General features: G+C 37.7%; 1 protein-coding gene across 5 annotated transcripts in view; it reads right to left on the bottom strand.

Annotated features, from left to right (window-relative positions):
* Window positions 1-7,082, bottom strand: part of LOC122561126 (transcription elongation regulator 1-like protein) — a 741,295-nt gene that overhangs the window by 674,109 nt on the left and 60,104 nt on the right. The gene's annotated exons all lie outside the window — the stretch shown is intronic.

Genomic DNA, 7,082 nt, shown 5'->3' on the forward strand with positions numbered 1-7,082 from the left:
ATGTCAGTCTCTCTTGCTATGCCCTAACTGAATGTACTACTGGACAAGTCAGATCCCAGAAGGAGGCCTTGCTTGATCAGCCAAGTGTTTTTTTTTCTTTTGTTTAGTAATTAGTCAGAGACATTCACACAAAACTGCAGATTTTCTTGAACATATAACAGAAGTTTATCACAAAGACAAAATATCCAAAACAATTGAACAATCTCACATCACATGGCAATACAATCTTTCAACTTGATTCTGGACCTATATGTTCCAGAGACTCAAGTCTAGAGAAATTACTTTCCATATCTCAATTCTTAACTGTGCTACTTATCTGAGTTCAACTATTTCTTAGCCAGGGACTATGAAGGCAATCTAACAAGTCTTTTCCAAATCCAAAATGAACTCTTCCAAACATTTAAGAGCATTAACTCTCTGTCCTAATAAGCTACAACTAGATTCTCCTGGTTTGGAAGGTGCACAACTATGCCTCTGCTAAGGGAACTTATTCCTCGAACTGCCTTGGATCTTTCTTCAATGAGACAAGTTAAATTGGCTTCTAAATGCAACCAAGCTGATCTAAGAAAAAAGACTTGATCCAGAACTGAATTTTAAAAAAATATATAAATCTTGCTCATTCTCAAATTTTCTAAATTGAAAACAAATTTAATGGCTACATTTGTTTACTTCTACCCTTTGTAAACATCATACCCTTGGCACCACTGGAGTTACACTTACCCGCACTCTGATACATACTGGATTAGGTCACTCTTCTGGAAGGAATCTCCAACCTTGCTTTTTCTGAAGGAAAGTTTTCATAAAAGTAACCAACAGCTACATGCCACTGTGTTGAAATTCAAATTCCAAAAATAACATTAATATACATAAATTATAAATTTATTGTCAGTCTCACCTCACCTCTGCATTCAACTCTTATGTTCATGTTTACAACAAAACAGTAACCCATGTCTGAAGTTGAATGATCCTTAGGGAACTCAAACTAAGCAAGTTTTTGTTGACTAAATGTTACTTGATAGCACTATCAGCAACAGACTCATGGGAAAGTAATAGGCTCAATTACTCAGCAATATAATCATTCCATCCATTTTTGCCAACTTCCAGCCAGCCCCTGAGGTTGTTTGGCTTTGTGTAAAATTATAACTACAGATTACTGTTTCATTTGCACAGGCATAATCTGCTTATTGAAGCCTGGTTGGGGTTCCAGCTGAGTTGCTCAGTTCTTGACCTCAATACAGCTTTAATCTAAAGATGAACAAAATAGCTGAATTATAGAGCTGAGGTGAGAGTGACTGAACATAATGGTTGCACTTGACTGAACTTGGCCTCAAAGATCCCTAGCAAAACATCACTCATTGTGAATCAGATACAAAATTAACTGCTGGTTGAAGTCTTACTTGACAACAGAGGAGATGGTTGTAGTTGTTCGCAGTCAATCATCTGTATCCCAGGACATCGCTGCAGGAGTTCCTAAATTAGTATCTGAGATCAACTGCGTCATCACTGATCTTCCCTCCATCATAAGCTGAGAAGATATTTGCTGGTGATTATGCATTCCTGTTCAAGAATTTTGATACCATCCAGGACAAAGTAATCCACTAAATAGGCACACCAGCCACCAGATTTAACATGCGCTCCCACCAGCATCAATGCACAGGGGCAGAAGTCTGAATGCAATACAAGACACACTGTAGCAATTCATGAAGGCTCCTTCTAAAACTACAACCACTACTTTCTCTTTAAGATGATATTCATGTCACTCTCAAGACCCTGTTTCGTTGCCTTCCCTAGCTACACTTAAAGTAAGTGGCTTGCATGGCATTTTCAAAGGGAACTTAAGATTGAACCACACTGCTGTAGACCTGGAGTCACATGTACACCAGGCCAGGTAAGGTCTGCAAATTTCCTTCCCTGGAGGTCATTAATGAACTAGATTTTTTAATGGTTCCATGATACAAAAATTGAAATTGCTGGAGAAACTCAGCAGGTCTGGCAACGTCTGTGGAGAGAAAGAAGAAGTTAATGTTTTGAGTCCAGTGACTCTTCTCAAGAGCACTTCTGAACTTTAGAATTTCTGAGATAGGGTCACTGGGGTCAAAACATTAACTTTCTCTCCACAGATCTGCTGAGGGTTTCTGCAGCAATTTCTGTTTTTGTTTCACATCTTCAGCATCCACAGTTCCTCCTTTTATTTTAATGGTTTCTTGGTCATCATAACTGAGAGTGGCCTTCAATTTTGACAATTATTAACAGAATATAAGGTATATAACCTGCCATGGTGAGATTTTCACATGTCCTCAGTAAATTTACCTGGGTTTCTGGATTACTAATCCAGTGACATTATCACAATAGTAACCTGAAAATACTAGCTAGAAGGGCAAGGGCAGATACATGAGACATCATTCCCTGAAAGCTCCTCTCCACGCCATACACCATGCCTGATTTAGGACTTTTTCACTGTTCCTTCACTACCACCCTTTGAGAAAAGGAACAGGAAGTGACTTCACCACAGGAAATGACATCGTCAACCCAAAGAAACCCAAACATATAAATAGAAAGCAGGAATGTTCAGCATTGCTTTGCCTGAGGCCCACTGAAGAGGTTACCTAGTAGGGTAACAAAATGTCTGGAAATAAAACTTGCAGCTCAGCGAGCAAACTTACATCCAATTGCTAAATATGTTGACCTCCTCATCACCACGGCTTCAAGTCAAATCACACTGCTGTAATTTTCTAAATCTTCCAAATGAAAAGGTATTCATAACATCAATCATTACATAGGAAATTACTATTAGGGTTCCCTCCATTATCAAGTGCTAATATGGGAGATAATTGCAACACAATACTGCTACCTAAAATCCTGTGGTAATTTATGAATTTTCTTCACATTAACAAGAAATATTTTGGAATGTCATAAGAATGTCAAATAAGTTCTGTTTCTGGTCCCTTAATCAGCTGAGCCACAGGGAAAACACTCAGACAAACATTTAAACATTTTGATGCATAAAAAAGGTATTGTCATTCAAAGCAAATTTCTATTCAAAGTATTTTATTACAAACTTGCAATTCACTTTGACAATAAATGACAAAACAGTAAATGGATCTATCTGTTTTGCAAGTAAAATACCAACAAATATAATAAGGTAATGGTGAATTGAGCAGTGCAACAATCACTCAAAGGAATCCTGTTTATGTGGATGCCAAGCTCATTTTATTGCTCCGTATCAATTGTTTTGTCACCATTTTGAATGTATTTCCTTCTTAGAAGCATGGACAGAAAAATCAAATAATTTTTTGAATAGATCAGATCTATAGTTACTTGAAATTAGAATAGCTATATCATTGATTAATGGAATACAGACCAAGTCATATCTGACCCAAAAACAGAAATTCCTTGAACCATATGGTTCTCTTAACAGTTAAGTACCTTCCTAGCTCTTCTGTGAGCCTGGAAAAGCAAGAGGGTTGCTCATCACTATAAGCAAACCTACGTCTGATTACTCTTTCACACTACCCCCTGTAATCCAATCTTTCCACATGCTCCCCATCAACCTACATAATGTTATCCACCCCAGCCTATGATAACTCTCACTCCCCTCTTGATTAGTTTCCACTATCTCACTGAGTCAATCTCTACATCCCACTTAGGTTGGGTGGGTGCAAGTCTATTGCAATTTCCAAGATCAAATCTTCCTATCTCAATTATCTTCCTCAGATCGCTATGATTTGGCCCATCAATCACCTCACTGACCCAAACTCCATAATCTACTGCCACAGTCCCCTGAATTTTCCTCCCACATTCTCTTAGGCCTGGCCTCATGTGTCCCATCTCCACCCCCTCCACCACAAACCCCACTTTGAACTATCCACCCATCCCCACTAACTAGCTCAGCTGATTTTTCCATCTCCTATATCACCTGAATTTCCACAATGCCATCCTGATTTACCCTAGCAGTCTTCTACCCACACATTTTCCCTAACGCCCAAAGACAGAACACACCCATGAAAATAAACCCAATAAATAACAACCAATACAGCTGTTAGAGACAGGGGATCTTGTATAACCAACCAATCACACTTCTTTCTTTCGGCCATGATAACCTAAACTCTAAGTCCTTCAGTAGCTCTCAAATTCACAAAGGTTTTTGACAACAAATTAGAAATGAATGTTTCCCAGACTGAGAGCAACTAGTCATTTGGTAGTGTAGAACTTGGGTATTGCAGAGAAAGCCACATTTTGTCTTGGACAAGCATGAAAATTTGTCAGAGTTATCAACGCACAGGGGAAACAACACTATGCCTTATGACAATGGACTATGGATTGATTGGTCCAGGCTTTGCCATGGTGAATGCACTGTTATCATCTACTAAAGGCTGGCATAGCATGCAGAACCAAATCAAAACGAGGGAACAGGTGATGGTTTTATATATTAATGAACTGATAATTTGTTGAAAACTAGGTGCATAAATATGGGGAGCATATAATCAATGTTGTTGTAAATAGTGATGTGTGAGATAGGAATACAACTCTAACAATTGTGACTGCACACTGTCTAATTAGCACTTCAATATCTGGGATTTGACAATGGTGGCAGATGATGATTGCCTGTTGGTAAATCAAGGATTAAGAACTAAACATTATTGAGAAAATTTAGGAAAGATGGCTATATCTAAATGGGAAGTATTGCAATAGGCTTACCCTTTCTGAAAATGAATTGTTTGATATGCAAAGGAAGAAAGATAACGAAAGTATACCACGATAACTGTCATACCCAAGAAGAAACAAGGAATAAGCCAAACAGAGAATGCTGGAGAAGCTCAGCAAGTCTGGCAGCATCTGTGGAGACAGAGACAAAGTTAATGTTTTGAGACTGGAATGACTTCTTCACAACATCACTTTGGACCTGAAACATTAACTCTGTTTCTCTCTGCATGGCTGCTGCCAGATCTGCAGATTTTTTCCAACATTGTTTGCTTCAGATTTCTAGCATCTGAAGTATTTTGCTTTTATTTGAGAATAAGAGATAGCCTTGACAATTATGATGCTATAGCAAGATAAGTCAATGTTTTATTCAGAAATGAATCCTAATGATTTGATTACTGATGAAGCCTTGAGTAAATTAATTTTCACGGACAAAATTTATCTAAAAGATAATTTACTGTTTCTGAAACATAGTCAAATTTAGAATGATTGACAATAACACAATAGAAAAATGCACAACAGAATTCAGTTGATTGTACACAAGATTAAAGAATTTGCAGCTAAAACTTTGTCCATTTGTGTTGGCATTTAAATTATCAGGCTATGTAAAAATATCAAATATAACAGACTTGTTTTGATGGGAGTTAAATCTGCAAAAACACAAATTGTTGGAACAAATATTGGCAGCATTTTTTAAAAAAGATTCTTAAAGCACTCATTTTCAGTTACGAACATGCCACAAATGGGACAATCAGCCATCTGACACAAAATGGAGCCACAATGTTAACAAGACCATTTTTGATACAGATCACAGGAGACTATACAAAACAATAAAACTTGAAGAAGTGAGGACAGAAATGCTTTTGACAATTGTGTGAAGTGAAGACAATGTGGAACATATAATAAAAAACAAACTGAACCTTAGAAATGCCCAATGGGCAGCCTATTGATGTTTAGGAGTAATTCAAAGTACCGTAATGCCATGAACTGCCCCAATCAGAATAACAGTGTTTGAAACTCAGATTAAAAAAAAATTATAGACCAGAGAGAGAGAGACTGGAGACCTGGATCAAAGAGAGGGCAATGTATTGGTCACAAGATGTTTCTGTCCAATGATGAATGTATTAATAGCAGGATCTTTCAATTATACAGTATTCAACCCAAGATGCAAGTCTTCAATGTGCGGAAATGACTCTCCATGTAATAAGAATCAGAACAAAATTAAGGAATTTGAGAGTTTTCTACCCCTGCCCCGGTTTAATATGTAGGGATAATAAGACAGTAAAATCATGAATCATTTCTTAGTCAGCATGGAAGCAGTGAAAAACCATTGTTATGAAGTAGGCCATTGATTTAACAAAAGTGCAGTGGAAACTAGATATAAAAAATAAAACAGTTTATGTATTTGAAAAATTTGAAAAATTGCAATTTATAAAGCACTACCACAATGGGATAAACCTCTCCAATGAAGATATTAAGGACACATCATTGACATGGAGGCAGAAATTTAGAAGACAGGAATAATGGAAGGAATGAAGAAGACAATAACCTTATGGAAGAGTGATTTGGAGATGCCAGTGTTGGACTGGGGTGTACAAAGTTAAAAATCACATAACACCAGGTTATAGTCCAACACGTTTAAGTGGAAGCACACTAGCTTTCGGAGCGATGCTCCTTCATCAGGTGATAGTGGAGGGCTCGATCGTAACAAAGAATTTACAGCAAAAATTTACAGTGTGATGTAACTGAAATTATACATTGAGAAATTGATTGTCTGTTAAGTCTTTCATCTGTTAGAATACAGTGATAGTTTCCCTTCTTTCATGTGTAAATCACAAAACCTTTTTATAAAAGTTGCATTCTCTGATTAGCTGTTAACAATGGTGATAGCTAGACAATATGTTGAAGGTGTTAACCCCCTGTGTTCTCTGACTATGCCATGATGTTTAGCTTGATTCTAATCTAAAAAGTGAAATAACAGATTTTACATAAATTCATGCAGTTTTTGAGCTCAGAGTCCGACATGAATGCATGCAGTTTTTGAGCAAAGTACAATGTAACACTGCAAGTACAAATTCATCCCACAAAATATATGTGTGTATGTGGATCTTTGTCTGTCTGTGTGTGTGTGTCTGTCTGGGGTGGGGATTGTGAGTGTGAGAGTGCGTGTGTCTATAAGGGTGTGGGTGGGTGTCTGTGTGCGTGTCTGTGTGTACCTGTGTCCATGTGTATGTGAGAGTGTGTGTGTGTGTAGGAATATCTGTGTGTGTGTGTGTGTAGTGCAATGGTGATCACCTGTAATGTGACATGAACCCAAGGTCCCGGTTGAGACCCTCCCTATGGGTACCGAACTTAGCTATCAGCCTCTGCTCAGCCACTTT

This window comes from Chiloscyllium plagiosum, chromosome 22 (assembly GCF_004010195.1).
Source record: "Chiloscyllium plagiosum isolate BGI_BamShark_2017 chromosome 22, ASM401019v2, whole genome shotgun sequence".
Classification (NCBI taxonomy): Eukaryota; Metazoa; Chordata; class Chondrichthyes; order Orectolobiformes; family Hemiscylliidae; genus Chiloscyllium; species Chiloscyllium plagiosum.